Source organism: Pseudophryne corroboree, chromosome 5 (assembly GCF_028390025.1).
Source record: "Pseudophryne corroboree isolate aPseCor3 chromosome 5, aPseCor3.hap2, whole genome shotgun sequence".
In the NCBI taxonomy this organism is placed as follows: domain Eukaryota; kingdom Metazoa; phylum Chordata; class Amphibia; order Anura; family Myobatrachidae; genus Pseudophryne; species Pseudophryne corroboree.
Genome location: NC_086448.1, coordinates 113,611,655 through 113,633,804, shown reverse-complemented (window position 1 = coordinate 113,633,804; position 22,150 = coordinate 113,611,655). Strand labels below are relative to the sequence as shown.

The window sequence follows — 22,150 nt, the reverse complement described above, 5'->3', positions numbered from 1 at the left end:
TTACAGGAATTCCAGAAATTCAAACAGGTCATGCTTGTAGTGTCCCTCATAATGGCCCTGTCTTTATTATCCTTATTGTGGAGGCAGAACCCTGTGAGGGATATAGTTATTCACAGGTTGTCTAGCACAGCCTAATCATTCCTATATAATCTTACCAAATTGTTCCATACTGAACGCTCTAATATAGATTATCTACCAACTTTCACAAAATACACCGCTTCTGTTTTTCTGGTTTCCTTCAGAGTTTTTCAGCCATGTGTTTATACCGACAGGCAGGTATGTTCACTCTTGCTGTGCTAGGAAGTCACACAGCCCTCTATAGGGGTGAGTATGAGTGGCCGGCGCAGCAGCATACTGAAGACCACCCCTCTACAGATGCAGTTGGAAGTAGGAAACAGCTTTGTGTACACATGATAAAGAAAATAAATCAACTCTGCTTGCTCATATACAGACATGGCAGAAAAACACAGAGTAGCTGGAAATTGAAGGTAAGATGTTTAGTAAAAGTTGCAGTAGGGCAGGCATGTCCAAACTGCGGCCCTCCAGCTGTTGTGAAACTACATATCCCAGCATGCCCTGACACAGGTTTGCTGTCAGAGAATGCTAAAGCTGTGTCAGAGCATGCTGGGATGTGTAGTTTCTCAAACAGCTGGAGGGTCGCATTTTGGACATGCCTGCAGTAGGGCATATAATATATGATATAATATAATACAATACATAAATATAAGCCATTAAATGGGAGAGCCCTTTCTAACAATTCCGAGAGGCTTCATATGAGAGGTCTTAATTATTCTTCTGAAGACAAATATACTCAAGAATATCTCCTGCTGTCTGGTGTTTCTGAAAGTAATTACAATATTCCATGAGAGAAAAGATAATAATGTCTTTGGTGGTGAAAGGATCTTATTTTGGCAAGTTGTGAAAATGTGAAGTGATGAGAATTACATCTGGCCTCCACCCACTCTTAGGATCAGCTGCATATTCTGCTGACGCATACCCTGGTTCCGTGTGCCTGCATATTATCAGTGTCACAAGTGCAACTTTTCAGAACCGACAAAAGGTTATACAATATACTGAAACGTTAACCAGCAGGATGGTGCTAGTCGCCTGATCATTATTGCATCATACAAGACCCGTGAGTGCCGCCATACCTAGTGTGAATATACATCGTCTATTGCCAGGTGGATGTAAGATGACATCCGGGCATGGATTTATCTGCTCTCATTGAGTGCCAGCCAATTGTATGTATGTATGTATGTATGTATGTATGTATGTATGTATGTATAATATATATATATAAACAGAAAATTCAGCACTCACCATAACAAGCTCACTTATCCTAACATGACTAAACCCCCATCATTTATTTATTGATGTTGTAAGGATAAGTGAGCTTGCTATGGTGAGTGCTGAACTTTCTGTTTGTATATATTTAAGTAGGTGGCCAGGGGCTACATGCACCCCACCCTATGAGTGGTGAGTGCAGACATTGCACCCCACTTCTGGGGTGGCGAGTGCTGTGGTTTTATATTTGTTTGTATTTATAAAAAATATTTTTTTAATAAAGCGGACATTAGTAGTGTCCTAGTTTATTACATGGACCATAGTAGAGCCCTAGTCCATGTTTTGTCACTTTGTAAGGTTACCAGTACACAGTATGCAACACAGTACTCCCAATTTATATGATGACATAAAGTGCCTCCAGTTCATTTTATACCACATTAGAATGAGAAGATCCAGGGGTTAACTACATATATTGTAGGCCCCAGAACAAACGTTTGAAAGGGCTCCTACAGTATGTAAATTTGACAAGGAAAGTTGGCCCTTTCAGCTCTGGGCCCCATAGCAGCTGCACTCCCACCACCTGTGGTGGATGTGGATCATCAAATCGACAGTGTCTAGGTCGACAATGTTTAGGTCGACCACTATAGGTCGTCAGTCACTAGGTCGACAGGGTTTGAAGGTCGACAGGGTTTCTAGGTCGACATGTGCTAGATAGACAGGTCAAAAGGTCGACATGAGTTTTTTTTGGGGGTGTCTTTTTCTGCGTATAGTGACCGGGAAGCCAAATTAGTGCACAGTGTCCCCTCGCATGGCTCGCTTTGCTCGCCATGCTTCGGGCAAGGTTTACTGTTCCAATCATAGTCCACGTGGATCGTTAAGTATGAAAAAGTTCAAAAAAAGAAAAAAAAAATTGAAAAACTCGTCGACCTTTTGACCTGTCGACCTAGCACATGTCGACCTATAAACCCTGTCGACTTTCAAACCCTGTCGACCTAGTGACTGTCGACCTATAGTGGTCGACCTAGACAGTGTCGATCTTCAGACCGGATCCCCTTGTGGTAGCTACACCCTTGCATAGGAGGTACATATGAACAAATATGAACATTTTCCCACGCACAGTTTGGTATAAATTATACCTGGATTTACTTTCAGCTCTGTCCCAGACCCAAAGTGAGTCTGGAATATAACAAGCCTACCTACTAAAATCAATTTGGTTTGGAAATGCCGCTGATCACCCAACTTACCCTCTCAGCAGAAGCACAATTTAGCATCTCAGTCATTTTGACAAGCTATTCATCGTGCTTTGCTGAAATCATGTCCATTCACACAAAAGCAGATACATGATGTCACAAAACATATAAAATACCCACAGGTAATAAAGTTATATCTTAAATAAACACAGAACAGAATTGTAATGATCACTGCCAGTGGTATTTACTGTATACATGGCTCTGCTGAGGTGTGAGACTGGATCAATGCCACCTCATGGTTAAACGACTATGAAAATCGCAGAATGCATGTATGAATAGAATGTCTCCCACACAAGGAGCAAGACCATGGGGTAAATTTAAAAAGATGGGAGTTCTATTTAAGATGGGATGTTGCCCATATCAACCAATCAGATTCTACTTCTCATTTATTTAGCACCTTCTAGAAGATAATAATCTGATTGGTTGCTATGGGCAACATCCCATCTTAAATAGAACTCCCATCTTAGTAAATTTACCCCCATATGTGCAAGTCTACAGTACCTAACCACAAATTATTTTTTATTTTGTAGTTTGGAAGAAAAATGAAATAATCTGTGATGTTGCTTTAGGTTAGACCCCATAACTTTGCACAGATAGTTGAGTAACAGTTGTCACAAATCACCCGAACATCTCTAGAAGAAAAAATTTGAAGTGTGTGTATGTATACATATGAAACTCCGGCACTCCCGTAGCAGCAATAGGTACCTTGCTCCTGTGCCTTCCACCCAGGGGGCTACCCCAGAATACCAATGCAGAACAAATGAGGCGGCACTCGGAGTCTAATGAAATAGTGAAGTTTGTATTGGCAAAAGAGTTAAAGAGTATATATACATATACACACACAATTGTGGGACCGGCACTCCATAAAACGTTAGCCAACTGTTCCCGGTGCCCTCATAAGGGATAATGTAGCAAGTAGAGAATGCGGCACTCAGGAGGTTGAAAGAAATCACAAACAGCGTGGATATCAACGTTTCAATCTATTATTAGGTTGTCTTCAGGATACAGTAATACTGTAGTTACTTTATCCTGAAGACAACCTGATAATAGATTTAAACGTTGATATCCACGCTGTTTGTGATTTCTTTCAACATCCTGAGTGCCGCATTTCTCTACTTGCTCTTTATATATATATATATATATATATATATACTGTATATATAGCAGAGAGGGTGATGGCAGCACTCAGAGTCTTTCACACTTCCGGTAGCGAGTGGCGGGCTCGGTACACTGGACGGCGCGGACGCGGCGGGAGACAGCGGGACCCGGGAAGGTGAGGTATTTAAGTTGTTTTCACTGTATTGTCACTAGTCTGCAGTGTCCTGAGGAAGGGGGTCCGTCCCCCGAAACCTTGACAATAAATGCACTTTGCTTTTTGATTCACTTTATTGTGAAAGACTCTGAGTGCCGCCATCACCCTCTCTGCTGCCTATTGGGGCTACCATAGCCCTAGGAGGGCACCGGAGCGACACCCCTACGGGGACAGCGGAGTGCCGGGCTGTTACTATGGATTATATATATATATATATATATATATATACATACACACACACACACCAAACAGGTGATAATATGATTTCCATATGCAGGGTGAAACACAGTAATTAGCTGAAACAGAAACAGCTGTGTAGGAAGCTTAAAACTGGGTGGAACTCTGCTAAAAAGGTGATGTTGTGGAAGACAGTTTCATGTCACAGGTCATACACCATGGCAAGACTGAGCACAGCAACAAGATACAATGTAGTTACACTGCATCAGTAAGGTCTCTACCAGGCAAAGATTTCAAAGCAGACTGAGGTTTCAAGATGTGCCGTTCAAGCTCTTTTAAAGAAGCATAAAGAAAGGGGCAACATTGAGGACCATAGATGCAGTGGTTGGCCAAGGAAACTTAGTGCATCAGATGAAAGACACATCATGCCTACTTCCCTTCGAAATCGGAAAATGTCCAGCTGTACTATCAACTCACAACTGGCAGAAACCAGTGGGACTAAGGTACTCCCATCTGCTGTTCGGATAAGTCTGTCCAGAAGTGGTCTTCATGGAAGAAATGCGTCCAAAAAGCCATAGCTTTGACGTGGAAACAAGGCCAAACAACTCAACTGTGCATGAAAACATAGGAACTGGGGAGCAGAAAAATGGCAGCAGGTACTCTGGACTGATATCAAAATGTTTAATATCTGACTGTAACAGAGGACAGTTTGTTTGCCGAAGGGCTAGACAGCGGTACAATAATGAGTGTGTGCAGGCAACAGTGAAGCAAGTTGGAGATGCCTTGCAAGTTTGGGGCTACATTTCAGCAAATATAGTTGGGGATTTGGTCAGGATTAATGGTGTCCTCAATGCTGAGAAAAACAGTCACATACTTATCCATCATGCAATGCCATCAGGGAGGCATCTGATTGGCTCCAAATTTACTCTGCAGAAGGACAATGACCCCCACATATATAGCCAATTTATTAAGAACTAGGGGGGTCATTCCGAGTTGTTCGCTCGTTATTTTTTTCTCGCAACGGAGCGATTAGTCGCTAATGCGCATGCGCAATGTCCGCAGTGCGACTGCGCCAAGTAAATTTGCTATGCAGTTAGGTATTTTACTCACGGCATTACAAGGTTTTTTCTTCGTTCTGGTGATCGTAATGTGATTGACAGGAAGTGGGTGTTTCTGGGCGGAACTGGCCGTTTTATGGGAGTGTGTGAAAAAACGCTACCGTTTCTGGGAAAAACGCGGGAGTGGCTGGAGAAACGGAGGAGTGTCTGGGTGAACGCTGGGTGTGTTTGTGACGTCAAACCAGGAACGACAAGCACTGAACTGATCGCACTGGAAGAGTAAGTCTCGAGCTACTCAGAAACTGCACAGAGAAGTCTTTTCGCAATATTGCGTATCTTTCGTTCGCAATTTTGATAAGCTAAGATTCACTCCCAGAGGGCGGCGGCTTAGCGTGTGCAAAGCTGCTAAAAGCAGCTTGCGAGCGAACAACTCGGAATGAGGGCCTATCTTCATTGTAAAGAAGAACAAGGAAGTGATGTTATGGGCCCCACATAATCGAGTCTGTCTGGAATTACATGAAGAAACAGAAGGATCTGAGCAAGCCTACATCCACAGAAGATCTGTGGTTAGTTTGCCAAGATGTTTGGAACAACTTCCCTGCGGAGTTCCTTCAAAAACTTTGTGCAAGTGTACCTAGAAGAATTGATGCTGTTTTGCAGGCAAAGGGTGGTCACACCAAATACTAATTTGATTTAGGTTTCTCTTCTGTTCATTCACTTTGCATTCTGTTAATTGTTAAAACAAACTATTAACACTTCTATTTTTTTAAAGCATTCTTACTTTACAGCATTTCTTCCACACCGGCCTAAAACTTCCGCACACATTTTGTATCTCGGTCAACGTTTCATTTTAATAATAAAATTTCGTTATGTCCTGATAAAATGTTATCATTAAAATGAAACGTTGACCGACTAGCATGTGACAGCGTTCTGCTGCCTTCTACACTGGCTATGCTGTGAGATACAAAGTCCTGTGAGTGCCGCACATCTACTTATCACCATGTCCATGACACCAGCATTATTATTTGTATGAATTTGGAGTGCCAGTCTTCTGTCCATATCATACTTGCCTACCTGACCCTCTCCATGAGGGAGAAAATGCTCTGTTCCTGGACTTTCCTGGTAATGTATGATTGCCATCACCTGTGGTGAAACACCTTTCTTATCAATTAACTAGCTCACCACAGATGATGGCAATCATACATTACCAGGAAAGTCCAGGAACAGAGCATTTTCTCCCTCATGGAGAGGGTCAGGTACGCAAGTAAGGTCCATATGTAGGGTGGTATTCATGTGACCGCCGGTCAGCTGACCGACAGTCACATGACCTCCTCCACCAGCCCGACGGGTCACTGTCCCGATGGTCAGCATGCCGACCAACAGGGACTATTTCCACTCGTGGGTGTCCACGACACCCATAGAGTGGGAATAGAACCCGTGGCGACCGCAGGTCGCCACTGAGCACGCAGCGTGGCGAGCACAGCGAGGCCGCAAGGGGCTTGCTGCACTCGCCCCTCCCCGCCGGGATCCCGGCGTCGGTATGCTGCCGGGATCCCGGCGTCGGTAAGCTGACCGGCGGTCAGGAGACCGCCGGTCAGCCGTACTACACCCCATATGTATGTATGTATGTTAATGTCCACTTAAAGATGCTTTAAGGTGGCCCCTCTTCCTAGCCAGAGCCCAAATAAAGTCCTATGAACTAGGGGACTTGTTTGCAGCTTGTGATTGTACACCATCTTCAGCCATTTAATTTTGGTAAAATGGCTGAAATATATTTCTGTAAAGCAGTATGAGCACATTGCAGGGAAAAACACTCCTGGGGCTCCGGCTGGCTTCAGGGGAAATCTTATTTTGGTTATAGGAAAATATCTACAGAATGTGGCTTGTGATTTGACCCGCAGCTCACACCTCCAGTTTAGGGCCTTTTAATGTTGGATAACAAAACTAATTTCTGTAATACATAAACTAGGCTTCGGAAAATATTAACCTTTGTTTAAGGGAAATTATTTATGTGCTTAAATTAATGCCACAACCCATGACAACCTGAAATGACTAAGATAGAGTTAAAAGATGAGAGTATAAGGGAATATATGAGAAGATGTCCGTGATGCAGAAGTGTTAATGTCTTTACTGACCACTAGCCAGCAGGTTGCAGCAGTTCCTGCTTACAGATCAGTGATTTAATATCATACATAGCTCCAACTGACATAAAAGTGAAGCAAATGTAACGGTTTCAAGGTTTAAAAAAAAAAAAACTTTTAAAATGTTTATATTAAAAAACGTTAGATATCCACTTTCAAATGCTTTCTTAATCATGGTAAATAAATCCCAGCTGCTTATTTGGTAGAAGCCTGCAAGCGTCCTGCCAAGTAGAGGGAAGGAGGGGGGCACAGCAGGGTTTATTTAGAAAGATCTTACAGAAGAGTTTCCCCGAGCCAAATTGGGGCAGATAGTAATATACATACATAAAGTAACATGTACTATATGTACATTTACCATCACAAGCGTCTTCAATCAGAGCAACAGGAAAAGTATTTGATTTATTACTGGTGTGGTGAGGATAAGGAGGTTATAGCTGGTGCTGTTTCACACTAGGTTTTAAAGTAGCAGACTATATACATGTATGCATATCAAAGTTTGTATAAACCTCTAGAGCTTGTCAGATCAGATAAAGAAAGCATTATAAACCAATCGACTATATTGTGGGATTCCACCAACAAGATGAAGTTATTAACAGGCTAGGGGCCAAACACAAAACAATATATTTGGGGGTGTTTTACAACAAATACAGGTTGAGTATCCGTTATCCAAAATCCCACATTTTTCGGTCCCCTATTGAGATAATAACATATATATTATAGATTATGTGTATATATAGATATATTATATAGATAGTAGGGGACCCAAAAATGTGTGATTTTGAATTTTGGATAACGGATACTCAACCTGTAGTATAAAGAGGACCTGTATTTTGCTTCCAACTAGTTATTTGTAAGCATGAACAAAGAAAATAAATAAATAGATTATATATATATATATATATATATATAACCAAGATTTGCCCTGGCACTCCTCCTAGTAACTGGCTGAGGTGCCCTTCCTTGTGGACAAGCTAGTCCACCAACATGCAGCAAAGAAAAACAGGTGGCACTCACAGACTTGAAAGAAATGTTGAACAAACTTCAGCAACCATTTTGCTTTATTTTCGTTATATTGATGATCTCCTCATTTTCTGGAATGGCGACATTCAGATTTTGATTGAGATTATCAATAGACAAAACAACTCAGATAGTCCCATTAAATTGACCTGGAACCATAGTAAGTCAGAGATTTGCTATTTGGATGTATGTATACAGCTGAAAGAGGGACAGCTGGGGACGACTCTGTATAAAAAACCCACGGACAGGAACACCCTGCTCCGGGCTGAGAGTTCCCATCCCAAAGCAATGATCCGTAGTTTGCCTTATTCTCAGTTACTCAGGGTATGCAGGAATAACACTGATCCAGGTACACGGATGTTACAGCTAGATGAGATGATGCTGAAATTCTCTGAGAGAGGATATTCTCTATCGGAACTGAAAAAAGCACGAGAGAGAGCTCTGTGCAATTTTCAGAAACAACCCAAACATCATTCTAAAGCAATACCTAATGAGACCATACCTTGGGTGACTGAATACAACTCTAATAGTCCGGCATTGGTGAAGCAAGTCAAAGGGATGTGGCAGATGGTCACTTCTGACCCTGATTTGAAGTGTTTCCAAAACAGCAAATTGATTCCGAGTTATTCTAGGGGTAGGAATTTGAAAGACTTGGTAGTCAAAACCGACATCACAGGTTTTGATGCCAAGAGTGCAACCAGGCACTTTTTAAGCAAGAGAAATGGTTGCTTTAAATGCCTAGGATGCACCACCTGTTCCTTTTTCATTGTTGGGGAGTCATTCCCGCATCCCCACACGGGCCAACGGTTAAAAATCAGGTGGCCATTAACCTGTACATCTCGGTTCGTGGTCTATGTGATAGTTTGCTATTACGTGGGCAAAACTGAATGCCAATTGAAAGTACGGTTAACCCAGCATAGGTCTGCCATTCGTGCTGGGACTAGTGAGCAGCCAGTGGCAAGACACTTTGCCACGCATAAACATAGTTTGGCCAGTTTGAGATACAGGGCCATTGACCATGTGCCAGCATCTACACGGGGGGGGGGGGGGGGGGGGGGGGGGAGAAAATTACTCCAACTTGAATCCAGGTGGATTTTTCGCCTAGATTGTCTGGCCCCTAGGGGGTTAAATGAGTCCTTGAGACTCATCAATTTTCTATAAAAAATCTTTTTGTTGATGTCACTGCACCTTTCCCTTTAAAATTGTTATTGTAGAGAGCCGTTTACAAACAATTTTTACAGTGGCTGGGACCACAAATGCTGTGTAGTTTTACCTCATTATCATTCTTTATATGTATTGTAGGCTAGGGTTCCAGTCGAGAGGTCATATTAGGCAAGGGACGGTGCATTTGATTATGATCCCCTCGGTTGTTTTGCCTTCCAGGTTAAATGGCCTCTAGTGATGTTGATATAAAAATATACTCTTTTTGTATACTAGAGGGTTTAAATATTATAAATATTATGATCATGTTGTTCCTATGGTTGCGGATTGCACACAGGTTGATTTTAAAAATTTTTATTGTAGTTTATGCACATGTGTTACGATATGTTAGATTAGTTTTATTAGGCACACTCCAGCTTCATTGAGCGCAGTATACATTTGTGTGCCTGTTTGTTGTTTCTTATTGAGTCACGATCAGATGTTCTGCTTTGCTTTGTTTATTTCAGGGCTACCAGCGCGTTGCCATAGGAACCAGCAAGCCTGATTGCGTCACTTCCGGCCGGGCCGTGGAGCCGAGACCGGAAGTGCGGGACGGGAGACGCCTGGGCACTCCGTGGTCCACGCAGCTGGGACTCGTGATTGTGGGGGTAAGTGGGGTCATATCATGTTATAAATACACTTTGTTTGCACTGTTTTGATGTCTGAGGAAGGGGATGTGTCCCCGAAACGTCACCTGTTGTTTCCATTAAACTCTTCACGGAGTGAAGTTTGTTCAACATTTCTTTCAAGTCTGTGAGTGCCACCTGTTTCTCTTTGCTGTATATATATATATATATATATATATATATATTCACAGGAGCAGTCCACACTCTGGCCTTATCCACAAATGCTGGGGTGACTTCCATATAATAATGAATCCTCAAGATCCATTAGTGCAAATCTATCCAATAAAGTAGGAGCACTCACCAGTCTTCATAATATTCTCATTTTTATTAGCAGCAAGACATCAATAGAGGGGTGCAATCGACGTTTCGACAAAGGTTCCATTTGGGAACCGAAACGTCGATTGCACCCCTCTATTGATGTCTTGCTGCTAATAAAAATGAGAATATTATGAAGACTGGTGAGTGCTCCTACTTTATTGGAGATATATATATATATATATATATATTTGGCAATGTGTCCGGCACTCCAAGGAAGTAGTTTACCTTGACACCGTGCCCTCACAAAATTGGGATGCAGGCAGGCGTAACCTGATGAAAATCTTTGAATAAGATTGAAACGTTGTTAAGAAGACGTGGTTGTTGTACTTGATTTCTTCTCCTGAGCCCTGAGTGCCGCGCCGTCGCCTGCCTATATATATATATATATATATATATATATATGTATATATATACTGATTAACTGATATGCTTGGGTGTGGTTCCTATCACTTTAAAAGAGTGAGACAGGGCCTAAACCCAGGGCCGTAACTAGGTGTGGGCGGATGGTGCTTAGCACACAGCGCAATTGCCCTGTGGGCGCACCATCCGAATCCACCAGCCTATATGTATGCGCCACTGCTTGCTGTAATGTGTAATAATAGTGGTGCGCCCGGATCCTTCTCTGCTGGATGCACCACTGTTAAGATACAATGCAGATGGCAGTGCTGAGCAGTCTCTTCCCCCTTGTGCTTCCCCGCTGCGGTGTGGTGCCCCGTCAGTGAGATCAGCGTGGTATAGAGGGGAGGTTGGAGCGCGGACACGACACTGTATAGCAGCCTTTTTCAGGTATGATGCGCTGCCTGACAGCGATGCCCGTCAGGTAGACCCGCCGCCTAAGACACCCGCCACCACATATGCGTGTCCGGCTGCCAGCTCGGGCAGCGCTGCACTGCCGCAACAGCCGGCCTTGTGACTTATGGTGACTCTCAGGTCACGTACCGATCGTCTCCTTCCTCACTTCCCGCTGCTGCTCCGTGCTGCGTGGTTCCAGTGCACCTCCGCCCTCACTTCTCCCCAGTCCCCACTGAGAGCGAACGATTTCAGGTGTGTGGAATTACTATGGGGAGGGGGGAGTCTGGTGTGTGGAATTACTATGGGGGGGGGGGCTCTGGTGTGTGGAATTACTATGGGGGCATCTTGTGTGTGGAATTACTATGGGGGGGTCTGGTGTGTGGAATTACTATGGGGGGTCTGGTGTGTGGAATTACTATGGGGGGGTATGGTGTGTGTGGTATTACTATGGGGGGGTCTGGTTTGTGGGATTACTATGGGGGGTCTGGTGTGTGGAATTACCAGCGCTGTAACTATGTGTGTGCCAGGTGTGCCTGGCACACAGCACAGTCGCCCTAAGGGCACAACGGCCAGCGGCTTGTAATGAGGCAAATTGACTCATTACAAGCCGCCTCTGCTGTGCTGGTTGCGCCGTGCTGGAGAAGCCGGAGGCAGGGGAGGAGAGCAGCAGCGCCGGAGGCTTCGATCATCCCAGCATTCATAGCGGCGGCGGGCAGCCAAAGCGGAAGCAGAGGGACAGCTGCAGCGGTGCCTCCACCAATTACATAGCGCTGCTGCGGCTCCAGTCCTCCTTCCTCCTCCTTCTTCCCCCCTGCCCGGGATCTGCCAGCACCGAGGAGCCTGACTGCCAGCGGGGAGAGATGGTAAGTATCTATCTACCAGTCTGTCTGTCTGTCTGTCTGTCTAGCTCTCTCTATCTATTCTGTCTGCCGCAATGTGTAAAATTGGGGACTGGCTGCTGTAATATGTAAAAAGGGGGACGCTGTCTGCCGTAATGTGTAAAAAGGGGGACGCTGTCTGCCGTAATGTGTAAAAAGAGGGACGCTGTCTGCCGTAATATGTAAAAAGGGGGACGCTGTCTGCCGTAATATGTAAAAAGGGGGACGCTGTCTGCCGTAATGTGTAAAAAGGGGGACGCTGTCTGCCGTAATGTGTAAAAAGGGGGACGCTGTCTGCCATAATGTGTAAAAAGGGGGACGCTGTCTGCCATAATGTGTAAAAAGGAGGTGCTGTCTGCCGTAAAGTGTAAAAAGGGCATGCTGCCTGCCGTAATGAGTCAAAGGGGTTCTACTGTGCAGCGTAATTTGAATAATGGTGACTACTGTGCACCGTAGTATGAATTGGTATTAATTTGTGGCCACGCCCCTTCCCCACGAAGCCACGCCCCTATATATTTTTTGCGCGCCTATGGCGTGCACTGCCCCTATCTTGTATGGTGGCGGTGCCAATGCTGTTTCTTGCACACAGCGATAAAATGGCTAGTTACGGCACTGTCTAAACCCATGATAGAAGCATTCTGTGTATTTAAAATCCAAAAGACCTTTGATAAAGCTGCCAGCGAAACGCGTCAGTAAGCCAATCCTCTGACCAGGGCATTGTTCACCCGTACAGTGGAATCACTCCAAGTCACTCAAAACGCTGGGAGATTCAAGCACCCGACATTGTGGACAGAAATACAGGGAGAACCACCATTTATTTTTCGTAGGATAAAGAGAGCATCTGGACCCTCGCTAGGTGGAATACCCGGCCAATACCACAAGGGAGCTGGTAATTATTTTTCTCCAAATTGGATGTCGCTATAACATCTCAGAGTGAGGAGGACTGTTTGCTGATCAGCACACTGTGTATATGCCGGCATTTACATATGTTGACTTGCCCCTTTCAGAAAAGCAAAGAAGTTGAGGGATTGGCTTGTTAAGCTCATTTATAACACCATTGTGGTTACCATGAATCTGTCACAAATTGTATGATTTATTAAATGAATGATATTTGTATTTTTTAACTACACCTGGTATTTAGTTATTTTTAAGCGCTGTTTTCCTTATCTATTTTTCTATTTTGTGAGTTGGGGCGATTGACTAAATGCCCCTTTTAAACAGCAGCTTAGAGAACAAGCCCAGTCTTGAGCGCCTGATTGGTATTAATTCATTAGTACCTTTTTCCAAAATCCAAAAGATGCCTGAGAGCAATGCTCAGATTTTTGAAAGTTAGTGTAGGGACTGACCAAATGGGAGTGGCCGTGAAGTGGCTGGTCAGCTTAACAAACTACTGCAATATTTTGGAACTAACATTCCCTAAATTCAGATGAATTACAGTTTGAAGTGTTAATATTAGGTGAGTGCTGAATTTGTATGATATTGATATATATATATATATATATATATATATATATATATACACACACACACACACACACACACACACACACACACACACACACACACACACACGCATACATATATACACATCAACAAAGAAAGCAAACAGAAGGAAAGAGCATGAAGTGAATTTAATTGTTCGCCGTGATATGGTTTGTATTTCAGTATCTAAAAGTCAACCAAAGATGTCCACTCGAGTCTTCATTTGGTTAAATATGCTAATGAAAGTCATTGCACATTACTCTAACTGGTCTTGCACATTACTCTAACTGGTCGGGGGATGTGGCGTTCCTTACATTGTTTAACTTAAGACATAATTTAAAAAAGAAAATAAGATTTTACACTTACCGGTAAATCTATTTCTCGTAGTCCGTAGAGGATGCTGGGACTCCGTAAGAACCATGGGGAATAGACGGGCTCCGCAGAAGGCATGGGCACTTTAAGAAAAACTTTGGACTCTGGGTGTGCACTGGCTCCTCCCTCTATGCCCCTCCTCCAGACCCCAGTTAGAGAAACTGTGCCCAGAAGAGATGGACAGTACGAGGAAAGGATTTTTGGGAATCCCAGGGCAAGATACATACCAGCCACACCAATCACACCGTATAACTTGTGATAACTACCCAGTTAATAGTATGAACAAACAACATAGTCTCGGTCTAAACCGATGAAACTATAACATAACCCTTATGTAAGCAATAACTATATACAAGTCTTGCAGAAGAAGTCCGCACTTGGGACGGGCGCCCAGCATCCTCTACGGACTACGAGAAATAGATTTACCGGTAAGTGTAAAATCTTATTTTCTCTAACGTCCTAGAGGATGCTGGGACTCCGTAAGGACCATGGGGATTATACCAAAGCTCCCAAACGGGCGGGAGAGTGCGGATGACTCTGCAGCACCGCTTGAGCAAACAGGAGGTCCTCCTCAGCCAGGGTATCGAATTTATAGAACTTTGCAAAGGTGTTTGACCCCGACCAAGCTGCTCGGCACAACTGTAATGCCGAGACCCCTCGGGCAGCCGCCCAAGACGAGCCCACCTTCCTAGTGGAATGGGCCTTAACTGATTTAGGCAATGGCAATCCTGCCGTAGAATGCGCCTGCTGATCGTGTTACAGATCCAGTGAGCAATAGTCTGCTTTGAAGCAGGCGCGCCAACTTTGTTGGCTGCATACAGAACAAACAGCGCTTTAGTTTTCCTAACCGTCGCTGTTCTGGCCACATAAATCTTCAAAGCCCTGACCACATCAAAGGACTCGGAATCCTCCAAGTCCCGTGTAGCCACAGGCACGACATGAGATATTTCAACTCCACTGTTGTGAGTGGTTCAAACCAAGGTGACTTGAGGAAACTTAATACCACATTAAGATCCCACGGCGCCACCGGAGGTACAAAAGGAGGCTGAATATGCAGCACCCCCTTCACGAATGTCTGTACTTCAGGAAGAGAAGCCAATTCCTTTTGAAAAAAAATGGATAAGGCCGAAATTTGGACCTTTATGGACCCTAATTTTAGGCCCAAAGTCATTCCTGTTTGCAGGAAGTGAAGCAGACGACCCAAATGGAACTCCTCCGTAGGAGCAGTCCTGGCCTCACATCAAGAAACATATGTTCGCCATATACGGTGATAATGATTCAATGTCACGTCCTTCCTAGCCTTGATCAGGGTAGGAATGACCTCCTCCGGAATATCTTTTTTCTCTAGGATCCGGCGTTCAACCGCCATGCCGTCAAACGCAGCCGCGGTAAGTCTTGGAACAGACAGGGCCCCTTCTGCAGCAGGTCCTGTCTTAGAGGAAGAGGCCACGGATCTTTTGTGAGCAACTCTTGCAGATCCGGATACCAAGTCCTTCATGGCCAATCTGGAACAATGAGGATTGTTCTTACTCTTCTTAGTTTTATTATTCTCAACACCTTGGGTATGAGAGGTAGAGGAGGGAACACATAGACCGATCTGAACACCCAAGGTGTCACTAGAGCGTCCACCGCTACCGCCTGAGGGTCTCTTGACCTGGCGCAATACCGCTTTAGCTTTTTGTTGAGACGGGACGCCATCATGTCTATCTGAGGCAGTCCCCACCGACCCACGATCTGTGCGAAGACTTCTTGATGAAGTCCCCACTCTCCCGGATGCAGGTCGTGCCTGCTGAGGAAGTCCGCTTCCCAGTTGTCCACCCCCGGGATGAATACAGCTGATAGGGCGCTTACATGGCCTTCCGCCCAGCAAAGAATCCTGGTCGCTTCTGCCATGGCCGCTCTGCTCCTTGTGCCGCCTTGGCGGTTTACATGAGCCACTGCTGTGACATTGTCTGACTGAATCAGAACCAGTTTGTCCCGAAGCAATGCCTCCGCCTGGCGTAGGGCGTTGTATATGGCCCTCAACTCAGGACGTCGATGTGGAGACAAGTCTCTAGATTCGACCAGAAACCTTGGAAATTTCTTCCCAGTGTGACTGCTCCCCAACCTCGGAGGCTTGCGTCCGTGGTCACCAGGATCCAGTCCTGAATTCCGAACCTGCGGCCTTCTAGGAGGTGAGCACTGTGCAGCCACCACAGGAGAGATACCCTGGCTCTGGGAGACAGGGTGATCCTCTGATGCATTTGTAAATGGGACCCGGACCATTTGTCCAGTAGATCCCATTGAAAGGTCCTCGCATGGAACCTTCCGAAGGGGATGGCCTCGTACGATGCCACCATCATCCCCAGGACACGCGTGCAGTGATGCACTGAAACCTTTTTTAGCTTTAATAGGTTCCTGACCAGGGCTATGAGCTCCTGAGCCTTTTCCATCGGAAGAAAAACCTTTTTCTGGTCTGTGTCTAGAATCAGACCCAGAAAGGTCAGGCGCGTTGTAGGGACTAGCTGGGACTTCAGTATATTGAGAATCCAGCCGTGTCCCTGCAACATCCTCACCGACAGCGACACGCTGTCCAGCAACTTCTCCCGAGATCTCGCCTTTATGAGGAGATCGTCCAAGTATGGGATAATTGTGACACCCTGCTTGCGCAGGAGCACCATCATTTCCGCCATTACCTTGGTGAAATTTTTGGGGCTGTGGAAAGCCCAAACGGCAACGTCTGAAATTGGTAATGACAGTCCTGTACTGCAAATCTCAGGAACGCCTGGTGAGGAGGGAAAATCGGAACATGAAGGTATGCATCCTCTATGTCCAGGGACACCATCCATTCCCCCCCGTCCAGGCTGGCGATGACCGCTCTGAGCGATTCCATCTTGAACTTGAACTTTCTCAAGTACAAGTTCAGGGATTTTAGATTCAAAATGGGCCTGACCGAACCGTCCGGTTTCGGGACCACAAACAGGGTTGAGTAATACCCCTTTCCTTGCTGGAGAAGAGGAACTTTGACTATCACCTGTTGAAGATACAATTTTTGAATTGCAGTCAACACTAACTCCCTCTCTGACGGGGAAGCTGGCAGAGCCGATTTGAAAAACCGGCGAGGAGGCACGTCTTCGAATTCCAGCCTGTATCCCTGAGAAACAATCTCTATAGCCCAGGGATCCACCTCTGAGTGAACCCAGACCTGGCTGAAAAATCGAAGACGTGCCCCCACTTGAGCCGACTCCCCCCGGGAAGCCCCAGCGTCATGCGGTGGACTTTGCAGATGTAGGGGAGGACTTCTGCTCCTGGGAACTAGCTGCATGCAGCTTTTTTCCCTTGCCTTTTCCTCTGGCAAGGAAGGACGATCCCCGTACCTTCTTGCTTTTATTGGAACGAAAGGACTGCATTTGATAATGAGGTGCCTTTTTAGTATGCTGCGGGGGGACATAAGGTAAGAAATTCGATTTACCTGCCGTAGCAGTAGAGACAAGGTCCGAGAGGCCTTCTCCAAACAACTCCTCCCCCTTGTAAGGCAACGACTCCATATGCCGCTTTGAGTCGGCATCCCCTGTCCACTGTCGGGTCCACAGGAGTCGCCTAGCAGAAATAGACATAGCATTTATTCTGGAGCTTAGTAAACAAATGTCTCTTTGAGCATCCCTCATATATAAAGCAGCATCTTTGATATGCTCTAGGGTCATTAGAATGGTATCCTTATCTAGGGTGTCAAGTTCCGTAGATAAGGAATCTGTCCATGCTGCGACAGCACTACACACCCAGGCCGATGCCATAGTCGGTCTAACGATAGTACCGGAATGTGTGTAAATGTGCTTCATGGTAACCTCCTGCTTACAATCAGCAGGATCCTTGAGGGAAGCTGTATCCTGAGAAGGCAGTGCCACCGCCTTGTCTACCTTCGGCGAAGATTCCCATCGTATCCTGTCCTTTTGTGGATAGGGATACGCCATAAGAATCCTTTTGGGAACTTGTAGTCTCCTATCTGGAGATTCCCAAGCCTTTTCGCACAAGTCGCTTAGTTCAAAAGAGGACGGAAAAGTGACCTCAGGCTTTTTCCCTTTATACATGTGTACCCTCGTGTCAGGGACACGGGGTTCCACAGTGATATGCAAAACCTCTTTAATGGCAATAATCATGTGACAAATACCTTTCGCCACCTTTGGCTGTAATTTTGCATCCTCATAGTCGACACTAGAGTCAGTATCTGTGTCGGTATCTGTGTCAGTGATCTGGGATATGGTGCGTTTTTGAGACCCCGAAGGTCCTGGTGCCACAGGGACAGGCATGGTCTGATCCCTAGCTTCAGCCTTGTCTTATCGTTTATGCAGTAAATTTACATTTGCATTCAAGACATTCCACATATCCACCCAGTCCGGTGTCGGCGTTGCCGACGGCGACCTGACCATCATGCACTCCCCCTCCTCCTTAGGTGAGCCTTCCTCGTCAAACATGTCGACACACACGTAGCGACACACTTCACACACACAGGGAATCTCTTTTCTGAAGACAGGTTCCCCCTGAGGCCCCTTGGAGAGACAGAGAGAGAGTATGCCAGCACAAACCCCAGCGCTATATAACCCTGGAGAAAAACACAGATTGTTTACCCAGTAGCGCTGCTTAATGTAAAAACGCCAATAATGTGCCCCCCCTCTACTTTAAAACCCCCTTTCACCGTGTGTCAAGCAGGGGAGAGTCCGGGGAGCTTCCTCTCAGCGGTGCTGTGGAGAGAAAATGGCGCTGGGGAGTGCTGAGGGAGAAGCCCCGCCCCCTCGGCGGCGGGCTTCTGTCCCGCTCAAACTTACTAAAAAATGGCGGGGATCTTTTATATACATGTACAGTGCCCACCTGTACATGTATATAGACTTTTGCCACAGGAGAGGTGTTTTATTGCTGCCCAGGGCGCGCCCCCCCCCCCCCCCTGCACCCTTACAGTGACCGGAGTGTGTGAGGTGTATGGGAGCAATGACGCACAGCTGCGGTGCTGTGCGTTACCTCAGTGAAGCACCGATGGCTTCTGCCGCCTGAGACGTCTTCTGTCTTCGTTTCTTCTGGCTCTGTGAGGAGAACGGCAGCGCGGCTGTGAGGAGAACGGCAGCGCGGCTCTGGGGTGAACGCCCAGGACGAACCTGTGTTCACTCCCTCTGGAGCTAATGGTGTCCAGTAGCCGAGGAAGCGGAGCCTATCATTTAAGTAGGTCTGCTCCTCTCTCCTCAGTCCCTCGATGCAGGGAGCCTGTTGCCAGCAGTGCTCCCTGAAAAAAGAGAAAAAAAATCCTAACAAAAATGCTTTCTAAGCAGGAAACTCAGGAGAGCTCCCTGCAGTGCACCCATTCTCCTCTGGGCACAGTCTAAAACTGGGGTCTGGAGGAGGGGCATAGAGGGAGGAGCCAGTGCACACCCAGAGTCCAAAGTCTTTCTTAAAGTGCCCATGCCTCCTGCGGAGCCCGTCTATTCCCCATGGTCCTTACGAAGTCCCAGCATCCTCTAGGACGTTAGAGAAATACAATAAGGATGAGTCGACTGCTTAAAATCAATTACCAGCACCAGGAGGGGCTCAAGGAATAATAAAAAATATTAAAGTGAATCTCTCCCAGCAAGTTCTGCCAAAATCTGAAGTCAGAAGTCCACCCTGTGCCTGTGGCTCCGACGTGTGCTGCCATATAATGATCAGACCACTGGCTGCATACACTACATAAAATCACACTCACGCTCATCGCGTAACTGTGAGAGAGCACAATCCTTATTTTTATGTATTATAAATCTGCGCCTGCTTAGTTTCTGCTGTTATGCTATTAAATGCCTCCATAAGGTCTTGTACAAAGGGGCATTCATTTGACACATTTTAGGGCTGTTAAAGGCACTTTAAAGCTAAGAGTCCAAATAATAATGTAAGCAGATGGTCCTGTACACACATACATTCCAAGAAGCCGTTGGACTAAGCCTCAATTTTGACATTACCTGCATCGATCACAAGCATTAACACTTAACAGAATGCAGTTCCTAGTGAGTGCTCATTAAATAAATAGTACTCCATGCTGTAGGGAGTCATTAAAAACATGCTTCTAATACGGTACAAAAAAGGGCAAAGTGCAAGGTATCGTCTACGTTTGTTGTAGCAGGTGCGGCCTTTCCATGCTGGTGCATATGAGCAGCAAATTTGGCTTTTTGGGGAGTACAGCAAACAAATCACTTGCAATCATAGAATTATTTTGTTTAACAAAATGTGGGGGGGATCAGTACGTGATACTGGCGGTAAGGAGACCGACTCCGGGATCCCGGCGGCGAGTGCGTGTCCCCTCGCGGGCTTTCCGCGCTTTGGGCCCGGTGGTGACCTTTGGTCGCCACAGGTTTCTATTCCGCTCCGGGTGGTGGCGTGGACCAAGAGGGGTAACCAGCCGGCGGTCAGGACTCCGTTCGCTGGTATTTTAGCTGGTGTCGGTATCCTGAGCGCCGGGATCCCGACAGGCGGTCAGTTGAGTGCCTCCCAATATAATATAAATTTTTGACTCCTCAACATAGCCTCCTTTTGCAGATTTAACCGCCAAACGCATTCTGTCTACAATGGAAATAATATATTGTTCAGGAAGTTCTTCCCAGCACCGTTGCAGCAGTTCTCAGGAATGTGCTGCACTTGTAGGTTTCTTTGCTTTCACCCTTCTGTCCAGTTCATCCCAAATCAGCTCAAAGGTTTTAAGTCAGGAGGCTGTGCTGGCCGTTCCATAAGTCTTGTTCTTTTCCTCAAAGGTCATTCTGACATAGCTGGATGATATTTTGTGTCATTATCTTGCTGAAGGAAGAACCCCTGACCAGTTAGATGTAGATGATGGTATTGCATGGCAATGTAAAATGCTGTTACAGCCATTTGGTCTAGGGTGCCGTTCACCCACTTGGGATCCAGCAGGAGAGTCCCAGACTGCCACCCTTCCTCCTCCCTGTTTGATCACTTATGTCACAGGTGATGGTTTGTGAATGCCGCCTCTTCTCAGCATGCTTAAGCCCGGAATTTAAAAGGGCATTTTTTTTACTGGCAAAACATGGGGTGCTTTGCTGATAAAAGCAATGCCCTTTTAGATGTGTGGCTTAAACACGTCAGGAAGCGGCGGCTTGTAGAAAATAAAACCCACACAATGAGGAACCATCCTTTTCTACTCAGAAAGACTTTTTTTTAATTGTTGCAGCAGTAAGTTCTTAAGGCTTCCATGCACTAGACCGAAATCGTGCCTTTTGTTACGATATCAATCCATGGGTCGAAAGAAGGGCTTTCAGATCTTATATGCAGTAGGTAAGATCTGGCCCTGTCGCTTGCGATGAAGGTGCTTAACGTTAGGTGGCATACGATCTAACATTAGCACATCGTAAGTCCAGGAGCTGCCGGCGGATGGCGGGGAGTTGAAGGGGTATCGCCTATGATGGGGCGCATGCGATAGATACCTTGTTGTAGTGTATGCGGCCATTAGCCTATTTGTATGACTTTATGTATAACTCTGACATTTACAAACGTTTTATGTTTGCTAACCTTTTTTTAAACTCTAGCAGTTTACCGCTTACTTCTATAGCAGTACATGGTATTCACTGGAGTTGAATTGCTTAACCCTTTATAACCCACTGCATGTGTCCGTAGTATCCCAGTGATGACACTGGTAAAGTAGACGAATGTTGCCCTAAGTGATTGCCCCTTTAAAAAATGCCTGAGTTTGGCCGGCATCCTGCTTGGCCGACAAACTCAAGTGTCATTACATCCGGCCCCCAATGTCCATCCTTATGGACAACGATTTGCTAGATTTGTAGCTCGTACACCAAAACATTGCAATTCGATCTAATTCAGTATTTTGATCCTCTAGCAACTCCAATTACTGTTCGCATAACGATTTTGCCGAAATTCGATTGTTAAAGTACGTTTTATTTGTGGTATACTCACCTTAACTTGCAGCAACCGTTACAAGTCGGTGCCGCCATCTGCCGGAAAATTTTTGCAGTATTTTCGTACAATTAAATGGACATTGGGATTTGAATGGCAACCATCACCACAATAAAGTCTACTCAATACATTTTTTTAAGGGGTTATAAATGCTTAAAATGCAATAAAAAATTAAAAAAGTGGGGTATTGTAAAAACCTTATATATAAAGAAGACTGTAGCCATGATTTGCACCTAAAGTTTCCAAGTAAGTATTTTTACTGATAATTAAATTGATTTTGTGGCAGATTTTTAGAATATCTTTTAAAAATATTCCTTGTACAAGAG

The 22,150-nt window shown here is 45.4% G+C and overlaps 1 protein-coding gene across 2 annotated transcripts in view; it reads right to left on the bottom strand.

The window, feature by feature from the left end:
- The window catches only part of SPAG6 (sperm associated antigen 6), a 350,667-nt gene that overhangs the window by 28,394 nt on the left and 300,123 nt on the right, over positions 1 to 22,150 (bottom strand). The window lies entirely within an intron of this gene.